The 18866-nt window shown below is 43.6% G+C and overlaps 2 long non-coding RNA genes across 2 annotated transcripts in view; both read right to left on the bottom strand.

Annotated features, from left to right (window-relative positions):
* LOC139037739 (uncharacterized) overlaps positions 1 to 8464 on the bottom strand; it is a 49483-nt gene extending 41019 nt beyond the window's left edge. The window contains exon 1 of the long non-coding RNA XR_011490618.1: positions 8207 to 8464. This is a non-coding gene — a long non-coding RNA (uncharacterized lncRNA). The remainder of the gene's footprint in view (positions 1 to 8206) is intronic.
* LOC110135861 (uncharacterized) overlaps positions 1 to 18866 on the bottom strand; it is a 127034-nt gene that overhangs the window by 75826 nt on the left and 32342 nt on the right. The window lies entirely within an intron of this gene.

Here is an 18866-nt window from a genome sequence, read left to right as displayed (position 1 = left end):
ATCCCCATTCTCATCCCTTTCTCCCCCAAATCCCATTGTGCACCATAGTTACTCAAATTTCTCTCCTCCTAAATCCCCAGCCCAGGCTGCCTCTCCTGTCACTTCCATTTTTCCTCTCTTTGGATCCTGAATGCTTTATGGTTTTAACTTTTGCTTCCTTTGGTGGCTCTAAGACTTTTCACGTGTAGATCAAACTGTTTCACTTCCTCCCAATTCTCCTTTCTACCCATTTTCTTGACTAACACACCAGAGACATAGGAACTGAGCAACTGAGACAATTTGTCCTTAAAATATGGGGAGAGGAATGGTTGTAAATTCTTTTACAAGGCTTTTTTCCTTTTTGCCACATGAAAATTCAAGTCAAATTGACCTTCAACTAACTGTCCTTGGTTGGGTTGGTCCATTATTAAATTCCTAGAGTGCTGGAAGTAACACAGTATTAATTCAAGGCCCCCTAAATCTGATGCTTCGTTACTTCAAACAGTCTGCTGCTGCCTCTCAGTCACAAATAGCCAGCTTCTCCCCTTGACAGCTATGTTCTTAGGATGCCATGTTGGGTGTGTTTCCGGCTACCTAACTACTGCCAGCTGGACTCATGTCTCCTTTTCCATAGGTTTTGGTCAAATCTTCTATAAACTGAAAAGAGCAATAGACCTTTCTGTTACCGACACTCTATGAGCAATGGATCTGTGTCCCTGTTTACACTGAATAAGAACTCATTGCAGAAGCAGCAACCAGCATGCTCAGAACAATTGACATAAGCCCTGGCATTTGAGGGGTTCTTTCCTCTCCCTCTATCATAGGAGCTTTCCCCCTTTTGGAAGCATGGGGAGGTAGCTTCACCCCTTTCTCTGTCTGCTCTTCCCTGGGGGCCAAGTCATACCTTATCTGCTTGGTGACTTTGGAAAGACCAAGCATGAGAAACTCAGCCCTTTCTTCCTCTTTCTTCTTAAATCTCCCAGTCTGAGGATGGGTGTGTTTGGCTCACCTCCTGCCTCACGGATGGCAGTCATGAGGGGTGCAGGGCCATCCACCACTACAGCCAGGTCTGAAGACACGGCTCTCACTTTGTTTCAATGGAGGGACACAGGAGAGGCAGCAGATGCAGCTATCTTGTCCTGTGTGTATGTTCTGCAGAGCCAACCCTTCTTTGAGTGAGATTTACCAAGTTTTAGACTTAGGGAAAGGCATTAAGGATTCTGATTATGGCCACAATGAAGCCTTAGTCTTCAATCCAGCCTTATCATTAATAAAACATATTTTTAAAGTCATCTGTCTTATTTCTGCAATTGTTTTTCACTATCATGTGGGAAACCATAATATCTGAATTGTTCAATTAAACTACCAATTCTGTAAGTACTCTGAGGGAGGGAGCACAATAATTCATACCTTACAACACACGTGTGCGTGCATGCTCAGTTGTTCAGTTGTGTCCGACTCTTTACAACCCCATGGACAGTAGCCCACCAGGATCTTCTGTCCAGGTAAGAACACTGGAGCTGGTTGCCATTTCCTCCCCCAGAGACCTCAGGTCTCATGGCAGTCGGGTTCTTTACCCCTGAGCCACGTGGGAGGCCCACTCTTAAAATGAATGAATCTGTTTCATACAATTAACATTTCTCAACTGTCTACCGGGAGTGAGTCTAAAGCAAAGAGAAATGACAGGGCCATCTTAGATTCAGTTCCTAGAATGATAGCAAGGGTGAGTGTGGAGACCTCAAGCCCACAATCCAAAGTTCAGCGGATTTTCATCTCGATGTCTGGTAGACTGTGAAACTGCCCTCCTCCTCCTGGTGAGCCTGGGACGCTTTGGGAGCAGCACGGCAGCATGGTTAAGGGGGACCCCAGGACCAGCACTTGAGTTCATCCCGTCTCCACCCCAAAAATAAAACCTTGGGCTGGTCACTTAAATTCTTTTTCCTTTAGATTATTTATTTGGGAAATTGGGACAATATCTCTTAGGATCATTGTGAAGAACAAAATGAGAGAATTATTATAAAGATCTTAGAACAATAAGTGGCAGATAGTAAGCAATAAATGTTAGTGATTATTGGTCGCAGCAATAAAATATTTTTCTGTCACCAAAAATATTCCAGGAGGATGCATCTTTAAGATATGTCAATGGGAAAATGTGCTTTTCTTTTAAAATAATTTTGTTTTGCAAATATTTCAGGAGGAACACTGAAAGTGAGAAATAGCTATATAGCTTTCTAACAAACACAAATGGGATACTTGTTAAAAAATAGAAATCACACTTTTATTGCTTTCTCTACCCACACCATTTCAAGGAACGTTTCTTAATTGCTTTTCCCCTGAAGACACATGTCAGACCTAAGATCCAGTGACAACTGCCTCCTGGAAGTCTTGACATGGAGCCCAACGTGGGGCATTTCTAATTTTGAAATGAGCTATGTGGTTCAAAAGCGCCACGCTTTCCAACAAGTAGATGATTGATAAGACTTTCTCGTTCACTGATCAAGCTTGGTGAAGAAGGAAAAACGGGAACTAAAAATACCCATTGTGTTTGAACTAGGGGCACTGAAAGTAAAACAAGACCCAAATTTACATATGTGATTACATAATTATATATTTAATTTGTAGTTTCTGTGCTGAAGTCACTTTAGTCGTGTCCCACTCTTTGTGACCTTATGGACCATAACTCACCAGGCTCCTCTGTCCATGGGATTCTCCAGGCAAGAATACTGGAGCAGGTTACCATACACTCCTCCAGGGGATCTTCCCAACCCAGGGGAACCCACGTCTCCTGTGTCTCCTGCATTGGCAGGCAGATTCTTTACCACCAACGCTACCTGGGAAGCCCCAATTTGTAGTTTAGAGTAAAATTATCTTTTTTGATCTAGGGATTTCTGTTGTCTCATCTTGCAGACATGGAGTTGTTGCTGCAACAGCGCAGAATGCCTCTTTGCCAATTTTTTAAGCATCAAATTTATTTATTTTTATTTAAGTGCCCATCTTCACCTGAGTTTTCTAGAAAACTGAGATGACATTTTACAAGTTAACTAATGACATAATAAATGATGGTTGATTAAGTTCTATTCCTGTCCTTGAGTTGGAATGTCCAGGTGAGAGGCTCCTCAGATTACCTCTCACTGAGTCAGTGCTCGATCTTTTCAGGTCATCTGATGCACTCTTATAAATTGTACTTTTACTTGGACAAATAAACTCAACAGTCACTAACCTGAAGTTTATTCTACAAACAAAAAATATCAAACTAAAAAGGGGGATTTTAAAGAGCATGTGAGCTAGTGTGGCAACTAATAAGAGCAAATTATTTCTCTCTTTTATTGCAAGTCTTCCATCTTCACCTAAGAGACAAGAGTCTCAGATCCAAGAGCCTCAGTTAGTATCCTGGGGGAAAGTGAAAGTGAAAGTTGTTCAGTCATGTCCAACTCTTTTTGATCCCATGCAAAGAGTCCTATACAGTCCAAGGGAATTCTCCAGGCCAGAATACTGGAGTGGGTAGCCTTTCCCTTCTCCGTGGGATCTTCCCAACCCAGGGATCAAACCCAGGTCTCCCGCAATGCAGGTGGATTCTTTATCAGCTGAGACACAAGGAAAGCCCATTCTGGAGGTGGCCATTTAATTCAAGACTCTCTTGCTAATTTACAAAGTCAATAGAGGGTATAGGTAGGAAGCCATTATTTCCTGAAAAAACGGGGTCCTATTCTTTATGTCCTTCTGGGATTTCAGTGCTTCCTATGAATGACAACTCAGCACCACACCAAGACTCTTACACACCAGAGGATAGCAAAATATTCCAGGCCAGTTCTTTCTCTTGCATGTGAATCTCAAGGAGACAAGGAAGCAAGAACCACAGATGCAGAAGTTGGCAGAGAAGCTGGCTAGGAGTCTGGTGGACACACTCGTCTCAGGAGCAGTGAGAAGCTGGTCCCCGAGGACAGAGAGGTGACGAGAGCTAGTGGAGCCACTGGGGCCTGAGGCTGTGACGGCCACGAGCACCCCTTCAGTCCTCCAGGAGGCAGGGCTACGCAGCTGGTTGCTGATGGCTCCCCACCTGTTTTAAACTAACTTTCCTATCTATTCTCACAATAACTCCTACCACCAAATGGGTCTAAGTCCCTTGAACCCAAAAGAATCACATGCTGGGTTATACTTTCTATCAAGAACCTGAGGGCTAGGTGCCAAGTCCGCGTCCCCACTGATTCCTACTCCATAATATGTTGGGACTCCTACATAAAGAACCTGGTTATCTGACCCCAACAAATCCCCTGAACAGAGTAGAGTATTCTCTCTTCATAGTCAGTGAAATAATAAAAATGCAAAATGTCTGTTCCTCCCCTGGATGTCAACAGACATTCCTTTTCCAGGGGGACGTGACCTTTGAGTAATGGTATGAAGTAGCAGACTGGAGCTTAAATATTTCAAAAGGGAAGAATGTGGCTAACGGTACTTAACATTTATTGTGTAGCTCTCCAGGCTCAGTACTGCATGCCTTGACCTCACCCTCAAAACAGCCCTGTCAGATAGGTGTTAGCTTTTCCCCTTTTCATATTTTAGTGACTAACCGGAGGTCACACAATTAGCAAGTGCTAGAACTGGGATTCAAACTCTCTTTTTAAAAACTGGAGTGTAGTTGATTTACAATGCTGTCTTAGTTTCAGGCATACAGCAGTGATCCAGATAGATATATTTTATCAGTTCAGTTCATCAGTTGCTCAGTCGTGTCTGACTCTTTGCGACCCCATGGACTGCAGCACGCCAGGCCTCCCTGTCCATCACCAACTCCCAGAGTTGACTCAAACTCAAGTCCATTGAGTCGGTGATGCCATCCAACCATCTCATCTCCTGTCGTCCCCTTCTCGTCCCACCTTCAATCTTTCCCAGCATCAGGGTCTTTTCGTGTCAGGTGGCCAAAGTATTGGAGTTTCAGCTTCCACATCACTCCTTCCAATGAATATTCAGAACTGATTTCCTTTAGGATACATACACATGAATCTCTTTTCTTACAGGTTATTACAGGATATTGAGTATAGTAGACCTCCCCTGTAGCTCAAACAGTGAAGAATCTGCCTGCAGTGCAGGAGACCTGGGTTTGATCCCTGGGTTGGGAAGATCCTCTGGAGAAGGGAATGGCAATCCACTCCAGTATTCTTGCCTGGAGAATTCCATGGACAGAGAAGCCTGGCAGACTACAGTCCGTGAGGTTGCAAAGAGTCAGATACAACTGAGCAACTAACACTACTACTACTATTGAGCACATTTCCCCGTGCTACACAGTAGGTCCTGTTGTTTATCTATTTTATACATAGCAGTGTGTTATGTGTTAGCCTCAAACTCTTAATCTATCCCTCCCCACCTTTCCTCTCAAGCTCATTTTTAACTTTGGAGCCTGAGCTCCTAACCAGTGTCCTGTCATAGGAGCAAACTCTCAAAAACCCATTCCATCCAGTCTCCGGATGGGCATTTTCTGTTCCCAGGAAGTGTTCCATTAGCAGGTCCGGTAAAGCCCACACCTCACCTCTCTGGACAGCAGCTAGGTTCTCTCAGATGTCTTCGGTGATGCCCACACTGGCTGGTGGAATCAAAGGAACACTGTCTAGTGGGATCTTCCTCTCTCATCAGGCTTTTGAAACCTTTAACCTAGAGTTTTAAAAGCCTCTACTTTACCTGGTTCTTGCCTTCCTCCCACCAACCCTCGGAGGAGAGGAGTGCTACAATACGAGTTTATTAGATCAAAGAGATAAACTCAAGGGGTACAGCAGCTGAAAGAAATCGGGCTGCTGTGGTTGTTTGTGATGGTGTAAATTTCCAAAAGGTAGAAAGCAAGTCCCACAGCCACCTCCCTAAATGTGTTTTTCCACAACGGCATTGGACAGCTCTGGAAAATACAATACAATGTTCCCACTGGCAGAAACACTAGCGGAGCATACACACGTGACCTCTGCTGAGGTCACATCCAGAAGCCCTCACTGATGCCCAGCGCCAGGGGATGCTGACAACAGAACCAAATGGGAGAAGCGTGGCAATTTCCTCACTTGTGCACTTTGGGGACATGTTCATTCAGAGGCTTTTGTGTTCTTTACAGGATACTTCTTACAACCTCAGTGGGAGACTGGGTCAGAAGGAGGACAGTTTCCCAAGTCAACAACCACTTCCCAAGAAAGAAACCCAGGGAATTTTTTCTCTTCTAGCCACAGATTCACAAATATACTTTTTCTTCAGTTGTTTGTAATGCAAATAAGGGTCATCGTTTCAACTTACGTATACAGCACTATGTTTTCACAGAAATATGTTTGCTTTACTTAACACCTTTATAAGAACACACCTCCTGCTTGCAAGAGTCAAACTGTATCTCTGTTTCAGGGTCCTAAGTGGAGGACAGCACACAGACTCAGACAAAAGAGGGATTCTCAGGGAAGGGATGGGCAAGGAATGGGTTTCAGAAGCACCTGGGGATTCATTCAAAGTGCCTTTCTCCTGCTGTCTCCACCACCCCACTCGGCCCACCCCAGGAGGAATCCTTACAGTCAAACCCCTCAGATGTGTCTAAGTGAAAAGAAACCTCAGGTCACTAGAATCCAAAACATATTCAATAGAATGATAACTAGGCTGATGAGAATGGAATCTTTTAAGTGACAGCTATGATTCTCAGCCCACAAATTAAGGTGTGCAAGCAATATTAAATCTATAGCTCTAGAAATCAGCCAAATTTGGGACTTCCCTGATGGTTCAGTGACTAAGACTCCAAGTTCCCAATGCCAGGGACCTGGGTTCAATCCCTGGTCAGGGAAACAGATCCCACATGCCCCAACTAAGAGTCCAAGTGCCACAACTAAGACCTAGCACAGTCAAATAAATAAATATTTAAAAATCAGCTAAATCTGAATTTGAGCCCGGACGTCTCCAGGCTCATGAGAAAGTATAATCTCAGTCACTCCGATGACCTCCCTTCCCTCCCTCAAGGTCACATCAGGTGTCCAGCACACTCTGCAGTGCGAAGGTATCTGAGGAGGTGAAGTACTCTGGTCTTTTCCATCTGTCTCACAGGTTCCCATGGAGACGTCGCTGTCTTTGGTCCCAGGGGCTTTTTAGGACTGGTGGCACTTTGACGCTTTTGTTCACCTAAACCAGTCTGTCAGATATTTCTCCAGCAATGATGGGTTTACGTGGGATCACAGAGAACTGCGACGTGGGGTCTGCAACCGTAAGTCCCCAGCCAAAATGGAGAGGCCCCTTTATGTAAAGGAAAAGGAAGTGGGGAGGGCTATAGGAAGCAAAGAGTCCTTGGCTCTTCACTGGCTGCGTCCCTGCCAGGAAAGAGGAGTCCTTCTTCTTCCTGTTGCACTCTGCTATGGTCACCGAGCATGAGGGTACCCCCTTCTGGTCTCCTGACTATTTTAATTGAGGTATCTGCTTATTAATTTTTTTATACTTTCCCAAGTATGTTTTTTTTTAAAATATATACCTAAGACAGGAGGCTCTCTTAGTGGCTGGCGGGGTCCTGTCCGCCTGGAGAGCTCACGCAGGCCCATGCGAGTTCCTGCAGCCTCCCCCTGCTCTATCCCAAGGCCTCCCTTCATCTCCAGCCCTGGCCTTTCTTCTAGTCTGGAAAAGTCTCCTTTCCCTGTGCCATCCATCCTCTTTACCTCATCTCACAAACCCCTATTTGCTCTTTCTCAGCAAACCTTCTAAGTTATTCTACAGGCTCAGGCTTCAGAAACAAAACACAGAAATTCTTGGAAGCTACTTCTCTCTATCCCAACATATACCTCCCTTGAGGCATTAAAACACAGAAATCAACTCCAAGTCTGAGTAAGAAAAACAGGAAAGAAAAATCTATAGAACTTAGTGACACCAAATCTTATTTCATCATATTCTGTATACACTCTTCATTGGTGACTCCCAGTTCCAGCTTTCTAATATACTTTGAGAGATATTTGGGGGGCTGTTGCACAAGTCCTCCTAAACTTTCAAAAATCACATTAATGCTGGTGAAATTTAAATTTAAAAATATAAATAAAGGTTCTGGTTAAAGCTTAGAGATTTAAGAGCTGGAAAAAGCATTTTTTGCCATCCTTGCAATAAGAAAAAAGCTGGATAAACGTAAAACTAACAACTTTCCTTGAACCTATCAGAAAACTGATATTGCAGGCAAACAACTAACTTAAAACCAAGAGAAAGACAAAGGACTGCAGGGAGAAACAGGATTCAAGTGTTTGCTCACCTGAGACAGATGCTGCCAAATGTCTAAAAGCTGGTAAGAAGATTAAACTAGAAATGTTTAAAGAACTGCTAAAGGCCAAGTGTGGGCCAGCAGGAGGCTGTGAACTCCCAAGGAGCTGTAGATGTGGGAGGGTTCACACCCTCTTTAGGTTTTTCTTCCAGGAACAGTAGGTACTCCCAAAGAATATGGTGAGAACCCTAAGAAAATGTCCTCTGAGGCACCGGTATCTGACCTTTTTGGCACTAGGGACCAGTTTTGTAGAAATTTTCCCATGGACAGAGTAAGGGAGGGGGGTGGCTTTGTGATGATTCAAGCGCATCACATGTATTGTGCACTTTATTTCTATTATTACATCAGCTCCACTGCAGACCATCAGGCCTCAGATCCCAGAGGTTGGGGACCCCGGCTGTGAGGGGCCAGCTGGGAATGGAGAAGAGAAGCCACTGCCCGAACGCTATTATGACACATCTCCTTCATCTCCCTTGTGACTTACAGCAGACTTCTTGCAGGTGTGTGCATGCTGAGTCACTTCAGTTGTGTCTGACTCTTTGCAACCTTATGGACTGTAGCCCACCAGGCTCCTCTGTCCATGGGATCCTCCAGGCCAGAAAACTGGAGTGGGTTGCCATTTCCTCCTCCAAGGGATCTTCCTGACCCAGGGATCAAACCCTGGTTTCTTATGTCTCCTGCATTGGCAAGCAGGTTCTCTACCACTAGCATCACCTGTGAGAAACTGTAAAATAGACTGGTATCTTCAATATACTGAAAGGGGGGAAAATGTTGATCCAGAGTTCTACCTCCAGAAAAAACGTCCTTCTAAAGTATAGAAACCATAAAGACTTTCTCAGACAGACAAAAATGCAGGGACCTGTCTACCAGCTGTAGACCTAGCTTACGAGAAAAGTTAAAGGAAGTTTTTCAAGGTAGATACATGTCAGAGCATTGGACCTGCACTAAGAAACAAGGCATGGCAGAAATGGAACAAATAAAAGGCTTATAAAATAATTTCTGTCTTATTTTAATTGCTCTAAAAATAACTGACCTTTTAAGGCAACAAAATTAACACTATATTATGTGCTCGTAGCATATATAAAAGTGAAATATATGAGAACAATGACTCATCAGAGGGAGCGAGAAATTAGGAGTATATTGTTAGAAGGTTCTGGAACTGAAGGTAGCTTCAGATTTTTTAAATATTATAGACCTTAAGGCAACCAATAAAAATATTTTTTAAATGTTGAAAAGGTAGGAGAGGCAGAGAAGGAGGTTAAAAGAAATAAATAGATAAAAGAATAGAAAGTAGCTAGTAATATGATAGATGTTAATCCAACTATATAAAAAAAACACTTTTAATGGGAATAATGTAAACATACCAGTTAAAGGTGTGTTTATACATTTGACAGGAATGATCAGATACAGTTAAAAAAATGAAAAGACAAGCTAGTCTGGGAAAAACTTTTTTACAAATCACTTATCTCACAAAAACTTGTATCCAGAATTGGTTAAAACTCAACAATAAGGAAAGAAATAATCCAATTTTTTAAATGGACAAAAGACCTGAAAAGATACTTCACCAAAGAAAATATTGACAAATAAGCACTTAGAAGATGTTCAACAACATCTGTTACCAGAAAAATGCAAATGAAAACCATAACGTGACAGTACTAAATACTTATTGTTGTCATTCAGTCACTAAGTCATGTCTGACTCTTTTCCAACCCCCATGGACTGTAACGCGCCAGGCTCCTCTGTCCATGGGATTTTACAGGTGAGAATACTGGAGTGGGCTGCCATTTCCTTCTCTAAGAGACCTTCCCAACCCAGGGATCGAACCAGGGTCTCCTGCATTGGCTTCCCTCATAGCTAATCAGCAAAGAGTCTGCCTGCAGTGCAGGAGACCCGGGTTCAATTCCTGGGTCGGGAAGATCCCCTGGAGAAGGAAATGGCAACCCACTCCAGTACTCTTGCCTGGAAAATCCCATGGAGAGAGGACCCTGACAGGCTATAGTGTGAGGGGTCGAAAGGGTCGGACGCGACTGAGCGGCTAAGCACACAGGCGCACTCCTGCATTGGCGGGCGGCTTCTCTACGGCTGAGCCGCCAAGGAAGCCACATGCTTATCAGAATTGCTAAAATTAAAACAACACAACAACTGGACAGTACCAGATTCTGGTGGCGATTCGGAGCAACAGGAATTTTCACTACTCATGACTGAGCATACAAAATAGTACAACTGTGTTGGAAGACAGTTTGGTCATTTATTATAAAGTTAAATATATATGCTCACAATAGAATCTGGAAATCTCAACTGCAAATGAGTTTAAAAATTTATGTTCACACAAGAAGTTACATAAGAATGTTTATAATAATGTTATTCAAAGTCACCCAAACTGAAACAACCAGGCTGTCCTTCAACCAGGTAATGGACAAACGCATAGTCCACACAATGGACTATTACTCGGTAATAAAAATGAATGCATTTGTGATTCACACACAATGTCGATGAATTTTAGCTGCATCCTTTAAGTGAAAAAAGCCAGACTCAAAAAGCTACATATTGGATGATTATATCTTTATGAAAATTATTGAAAAGGCACATCTATAGGGTCAGAAAATAGGTCAGTGGTTGCCAGGGGATGAGGGGAAAGGGAGAGGCATTCTACAAAGGGGCTGTACCTGGCATTTCTCAGGGTGATAGGATGCTCTACATGGTTCTGGGGTGGAGGAAAAATGACTCTTTGGATTTGTCAAACTGCATAGGGTTGTGCACTACAAAGTATGAACATACGTGCATATGGGAAAAAAAATCAACCAGGATGTCAAGGAGATCCCTGTTGGGAGAAGGAACGCGGAAAAATGCTATCGGCTGAGTGGCAACTATTAAAGCATGCTGAAGAACAGAAAAAACAAAGAGCAGTAAATATAGTGTCATGACCTCAAAACCACGGGTGCACAACCTCTCCACTTCTGCCCACTGCGAGCGGTGGATGAACGCTGGGTTAGCTCCCAGGAGCAAGGGCTGTGTTTGCCTCCCTCTGGAGCAGGCGGGTTGCAGCTCAGTGTCCCGCCAACCTGAGTTATCTACACTCACTCCTTGTGAACTTATGTGTGGTCAGCTCAAAATGTTGATGTCTTTTATCTTCTTGTTTTAAGAATCTGTATGAACATACAAATATACCCATTTCTGCTTACAATTCATATACAGTATGAACTAACAAAATTATAAATCAGATACAAAGAAAACTGTAACCCCAATAAAGCGCCAACTGATAACCTTAAATTGGTGAAACCAAATCACTCACAAACACACTCACAAATGATCACAGTGTTGCTGGGTCTTCTGAGGTAAGCGTTCCTGACTACTGTTAGGACTACTCAATGTTGCTGCCATTACTGTGTTTACAAACGATTATCACAAACCTCCTTTTTTACAGCCCACCTGACGTCACATAAGATGCCTCGAGGAAGGTGAATCTGAAATCACTTCCCACATGAACACCATCACAACGACTACTAGACTCTGTTAGGATTATTCTATTTTCATCTGCACCTAACCTGTGATCAATGACATGAAATTTGGGTTAAACTTGGTCCTTGTCCGGGAGAAGGAAATGGCAACCCACTCCAGTATTCTTGCCTAGAGAATCCCCTGGACAGAGGAGCCTGGTGGGCTGCTGTCCATGGGGTCATACAGAGTCGGACATGACTGAAGTGACTTAGCATGCATGCATGCATTGGAGAAGGAAATGGCACCCCACTCCAGTATTCTTGCCTAGAGAATCCCCTGGACAGAGGAGCCTGGTGGGCTGCTGTCCATGTTGTCATACAGAGTCGGACATGACTGAAGTGACTTAGCATGCATGCATGCATTGGAGAAGGAAATGGCACCCCACTCCAGTATTCTTGCCTAGAGAATCCCCTGGACAGAGGAGCCTGGTGGGCTGCTGTCCATGGTGTCATACAGAGTCGGACACGACTGAAGTGACTTAGCATGCATGCGTGCATTGGAGAAGGAAATGGCACCCCACTCCAGTATTCTTGCCTAGAGAATCCCCTGGACAGAGGAGCCTGGTGGGCTGCTGTCCATGGTGTCATACAGAGTCGGACATGACTGAAGTGACTTAGCATGCATGCGTGCATTGGAGAAGGAAATGGCACCCCACTCCAGTATTCTTGCCTAGAGAATCCCCTGGACAGAGGAGCCTGGTGGGCTGCTGTCCATGGGGTCATACAGAGTCGGACATGACTGAAGTGACTTAGCATGCATGCATGCATTGGAGAAGGAAATGGCACCCCACTCCAGTATTCTTGCCTAGAGAATCCCCTGGACAGAGGAGCCTGGTGGGCTGCTGTCCATGGTGTCCGGGGGGAATCCCAGGGACAGAGGCGCCTGGTGGGCTACAGTCCGTAGGGTTGCACAGAGTCGGACACGACTGAAGTGACTTAGCATGCATGCGTGCGTGGTCCCGGTCCTCTGAGGAGCCTAAGTGTGAAGACGTTACCAGGATTCACACGGGCATGGTTTGTCTGTGTTGGAGGAGAAAAGACTGTGCTGGCCATTATGCCTCTGCTCCCTTTGTCCTGAGTCTCTGCCTGCTTCGGAAGATCCTGACAAGAGGCAGGTGCAAACGCCACCCTCAGGTGGGATTTCAGCATCTTGCACCATCACACTGATCTGTTCTGAATGACGTGAACTCCCTAAGGTTAGAGTACTGCTTTCAAGGTCGAAAAGTAAATCATTTATAAGTGGGCGGCACTCATAACTCATCAATTTGAATAGAACATTTAAAAAGATTGTTTGACTCCTGATTCTGTTAATTAACCTGTGATTTGGAGAAATTCATGCCATAACAATGAATACTCAAGTGTTAAATTCTGGAGCATTTTTTGCTATATGTCATACGAGAATAAAGCATGCCTTTGAAATTTTGCAACAGTGCAGCCAGCTTTTAACTGAGTTTGTCAGATAGCAAGTTAGGGGCTGGACTAGGGCTGCATCAGAGAAAGACGCTGACAGGATTTTTTTTTTTTTAGTAGCACTGAAAGCAGCTCCTGGTTGTGTAGCTCCAGTGACAAAGTGTCAGTGATCTTCCTGCTCCCTTCCTGCCCTGCACGTGCTCCCAACGCCAGGCTTGAGAAACAGCTGCAGGAAAGTGGACACACCTGTGGGTGACAGAGCCAGAGCCTGGCAACCACACACACCAGCCATATTTTGGGAGGCAGGGCTAATCACCAGCCTCTCTGCTTCATTCACTCATCAGAAAAGTAATGGTCATTCATCGCTGCTGTCCATTCACTAAGTCATGTCCGACATTTTGCGACCCCGTGGACTGCAGCATGCCAGGCTTCCCTGTCCTTCAACACCTGAGACTTTGCTCAAATTCATGTCCATTGAGTCAGTGATGCTATCTAACCATCTTATCCTCTGTTGCCCCTTCTCCTGCCCTCAGTCTTTCTCAGCATCAGACTCTTTTCCAAAGAGTCAGCTCTTCGGATCAGGCAGGCAAAGTATTGGAGTTTCAGCTTCAGCATCAGTCCTTTTGATGAATATTCAGGGTTGATTTCTTTTAGGATTGACTGTTTTGATGGCAATAGTGATGTGGTTGAAATGGAGAGATGCACGTAACATCCTGAGAGAAAAGCTTGATACTGGGACATAATCTATAAATGTTAGCTGTGATTATTGTCCCACTTGACGTGTTGGGTTGGAATCACCCATTTCCCCTTCTTGCTTTAAACTCAACTGGTCTATGAGTTCTGGAAGGGCAGGGACCATAACTTCGCGCCTCTGTTCCCACGGCCCCAAGCACACAACACTCAATCGAGGTGTTTTGAACTGAAGAGAGGGAATAGAATTGGAAAATTGTTTGAGAGAGCAAAAAGATGGCAACCAAGTAAGGGACAGGAATGAGTCATTTTCACCCTGGAGTGGCGGATAGCAATGGCTGTGTACCACCCAAGAGTCAATCTCTGTGCCAACATAATTTCTTCTCAATGCATTTAATGGAACTTCTCTCACAATGCCTTCTGGTAGACTACTGGAGAGGATTCTGTAACTAAAGGTTGTTTTCTCTGCTGCAAAATAGACCTGAATGCTAACCAATTTTCAAAAAGTCTCATTCTAAGGTACTGGAAATGGTTGTGAATTGGGTGTTGGGTAACCTTTATCAATACATACCTATAATCTTAAAATTTCACAATTTAGTACATGTATTATACCTCCAAACAAAATCTTAAAAGGCCCTTTGCCTCTCTGTAGCAATTCTGTCTGACATATGTTTAAAAGATCACCACTGGTACCCCGACTGTCCTCCCAAAGGCATCCTGTATACACACGGTATATAAAATTACATGAAATTTGCTGCTTACCATGAATAGGAAAAGCCTCGAGGCTTCAAAACATGAACGCTCTTTGCTGAAGAGCATCTGAAATTAACATTCGCATAATCTATCCACCAGAGGGCGCCAACAGAGCCCGAATAGTAAGAACACACTGACCTAGCAAGCCAACCTATCAACCTTTCTAGACAAGAACTGCAGTTTCCACACACAAGCAGTATCAATTTCTAGGTTCCTAGGAAGGCAGATGAAATTTTATTAAAGTCAGATTTAATTCATGGGTTTATTTTTTCTTCTCAACAGTAGACATGCTGTAATAATAAGAGGCATCTTGATGTCATAAACACTAATAAATGACTAAAAAGGAGATGGGCACAGAAATAAGGACGGTTTACCTTTGTATTACCTCTAATGCTTTACAGGTTAGGCAGAGAAGTGAGTTCTGGCATTTGTTCTCCTTAATATGTGAATATAATTTATAAATATGGTTTGTGGTGCCTATTAGAGATGAAAAAATAGTTTCCACTGGATCCATGGATGACCACGGCTAGCAAACATGCAAATTAGAAAAAGGCACATCTGTGAAGTCAGGGGCAAAGCTTGGTGAGCAGGAAAAAGGGATGGATTTCAAGTCCCACTTTCCCCTCCCAGGCAGCTCTGCACAGGAATACCTGCACCACCATATTCAGCAGCTGAGTCTGGGCTGTGGCGGCTCCAAGAGGATGCTTGAGGGTAGTTTTTAATCCTCTTTCTGCCCAATTATTAGATAAGAACAATAATTTTTATCTCTTGCAAAATGAAGTTCCAAGACAATTTGCCCACCTGCCCCCTTCCGATCAGAACGCTAACCTTAAGGACGTCCTTAAAGAAACATCCTGGGTCCCCCACTAAGCTTTGGAAATGAAACCTTTCCCATTGTGTTTTCTGCTTTCAGTCTACCCAGCTGGAAAGGTTTTGCTGTTATTTTCCAAGTTGCCTTTTTCTTTATAATTTCCATTTCCTGATCACTCCCTAGCCACTTATTTTTTGTAACTGAATTTTTCTCATGGGTTGAAATTTATTGTAGGAGGAAACTGAAAGTAGGCATGCGTTTCAACATCTTGCAGTTGACCATGTCTCAGTTTGTACCTTAACTGACCTGACAACAGCTCTTAACCCCGGGGATCACTCTGTCCTCTGGAAAGTTTCTTCATTTGGCTTCTAGGACACAGCTCTTTGGATTCTCCTTCTCCTATATGTCTGCTCCTTCTCAGTCTCCTAAACTGATTCCTCCTCATATTCCTGATTTCTAAGTGTTGACATCCATGAACCATCCTCTCTCCTGCTCTGTCTACACCCTTGCCTTGGGGATCTCACCCAGCCTGTGGGTTTACACACCATCTATTCCCAAGAACTCCCAGGTTTATATCTCCTTCAGTCTATGCCCTGAACTCCAGACTCATATTCAACTGCCTTCTCAACATCTCCATTCGGATGTTTAAAGGCAGCTCAAACTCGACACGCCCAAAGCCAACTTTCTTTCATGCATACCTCCCACAGCCTTTCACCTGGGCAAATGGTACTCCCCCTTTCTTCAGTTGCTCATATGGAAAACCTTGGCATCATCTTTGGCTCATCTCCTCCTCTCACTCTCCACATCAGCAACATCAGTGGGCTCCAGATTTGAATATGTCCAGAAATGGACTATTTCACACCACCAGTTGCCACTCAGGTGGAAGTCAACATCACCTCTTGGTCCAAGTATTTTCGTTAGTATTTATTTGGCAGCATTGAGTCTGAGCTGTGGCACACGGGATCTTCCCTGTGGCTCATGGGTTTCTCTCTAGTTGGGGTGCAGGTTCAGGTGCCCCAGAGCATGTGGGAGCTAGTTTCCTAAGTGGGGACCAAACCCATGTCTCCCACATTGGAAGGTGGACTCTTAACCACTGGGTCCCAGGGCAGTTCCTCGGCCTGGATTATTGCAACAGTCTTCTAATTCATTTCCCTGACTCTGCCCTTCCTCCCCTCCCCACTCTCCAACCAGAGTCAAATTTCTTCGCCACAGTTGTGGGATCCTAAGTGAAGTTAAGTGAGATCATGTCTCTCTTCTGCGTAACGTGTTTCACCTTCCACAGTGAAGTCAATGAGCTTGAAAGGGCCTTTTAAGGCTCTACACGGGCAGCTGTGTTTTGGAGGAGGAAATGGCAAGCCACTCCAGTATTCTTGCTGGAGAATCCCATGGACGGGGAGCCTGGAGGGCTACAGTCCGCAGGGTCGGGCACGACTGAAGAGGCTGAGTGCACACGCACATAGCGTGCGTGTGTTTGATCACTGTCCTCCCCACCAAGGAAGTACCCCCTCTGATAGAAAGCACTTTGTTCCATTCACTGTTACAGCTCCAGTACCTACAAAAATGCCTAGCACAAAGCAAATGTTCAATACATATTTGTTGAATGAATGTTGAATGAATCTAGCCAGATTATACACTGACTAAAAGCTACCTGTAATATATAAAATAAAACGTATTAAGGTTTACCTTAAAATTTTCCAGAATTGGGTATCTTAAAAGGCATAGAAATAAGGTGTTTACTCTTGAAGCACACTGACGCCATATAATGTTTGATGAACTGAAACACTGAGTCATGAACTGAACTGGACTGAAATCCACTATCTTCCTGTTGTGAGTAGATTGCCTCAAGGTAATGGGGCAGAACAGAGCTACTAACTGACATTACTTAACCCCTTGTTGGCCTTGTGTTGAATTATGAAATGTTAAATTTACTACATGTTTGTTAATTTTTACCAATTAGTATTAAATTATATCATTAAATACATGTTACATAACTAAATGAATATATTATGAATATAATGGTTCACTACTGCAAATGCTGAAGAACCAGGCTGATGCACTATGAGAAAATATCCATCAGAGAAGTCAGGAATTGTGTTCTATTTCTCATCCTACTGGGGCTGAGATGGTAAAGCATCTGCCTGCAACGCAGGAGATTCAGGTTCAATCCCTGGGTCGGGAAGATCCGTTGGAGAAGGGCATGGCAACCCACTCCAGTATTCTTGCCTGGAGAACTCCATGGACGGAGGAGACTAGCAGGCTGCAGTCCATATGGTCACAAAGAGTCAGACTCAACTGAGTAACTAACACTTTCAGTATCACCCTATTGTCAAATCTAATTGTGTATGTTAAAGATTTCTTGATGAGAGCTGTTAGTATATTAAAATATATTTACTGAAATTCAATGCATGATTCAAATGATGTGTAATTTAAAAACAACTTGTGAAAGCCACACAATGAATTCATTTAAAAGGGTATAACTAAGGGGAAAATTTTACTTAAAATACTACACTAATAACTAACCTAGTTGCTATTGTTGTTTTGTTCAGTTGCTCAGTCCTGTCTGACTCTTTTTGACATTATGGACTGCAGGCTCCTCTGTCCTCCACTATCTCCCAGAGTTTTCTCAAATTCATATCCATTGAGTCACTGATGCTATCTGACCATCTCATCCTCTGCCACTCCCTTCTTCTGCCTTCAATCTTTCCCAGCAACAGAGTCTTTTCCAATGAGTCAGCTCTTTGTATCAGGTGGCCAAAGTATTAGAGCTTCAGCATCAGCAACAGTCCTTCCAACTATTTCCTTTAGGATTGACAGGTTTGAACTCCCTGAAGTCCAAGGGACTCTCAAGAGTCTTCTCCAGCACCACAACTCGAAAGCATCAATTCTTCAGAGCTCAGTCTTTTTTATGGTCCAACTCTCACATCCGTACATGACTATAGGAAAAACCATAACTTTGACTACATGGACCTTTGTTGGCAAAGTGATGTCTCTGCTTTTTAATATGCTGTCTAGGTTTGTCATAGCTTTCCTTCCAAGAAGCAAGCATCTTTTAATTTCATGGCTGCAGTCACCATCCGCGGTAATTTTGGAGCCCAAGAAAAGAAAATCTGTCACTACTTCCACTTTTCCCCCTTCTATTTGCCATGAAGTGATGGAACCAGATGCCATGATCTTACTATTTTGAATGTTGAGTTTCAAGCCAGGTTTTTTACTCGCCTCTTTCACCTTCATCAAGAGGCTCTTTAGCTCCTCTTCACTTTCTGCCATAAATGTGGTGTCATCTGCATATCTAAAGTTACTGGTATTTCTCCCAACAATCTTGATTCCAGCTTGTAATTCATCCAGTACAGTATTTCACATAATATACTCTGCATATAAGTTATATAAGCAGGCAGGGTGACAATATACAGTCTTGATGTATTTCTTTCTCAATTTGGAACCAGTCAGTTGTTCCATGTCCATTTCCAGCTGTTGCTTCCTGACCCACATA

Source organism: Odocoileus virginianus, chromosome 12 (genome assembly GCF_023699985.2).
Source record: "Odocoileus virginianus isolate 20LAN1187 ecotype Illinois chromosome 12, Ovbor_1.2, whole genome shotgun sequence".
NCBI classification, from domain to species: Eukaryota; Metazoa; Chordata; class Mammalia; order Artiodactyla; family Cervidae; genus Odocoileus; species Odocoileus virginianus.
This window is presented reverse-complemented; position numbering and strand designations above follow the sequence as displayed.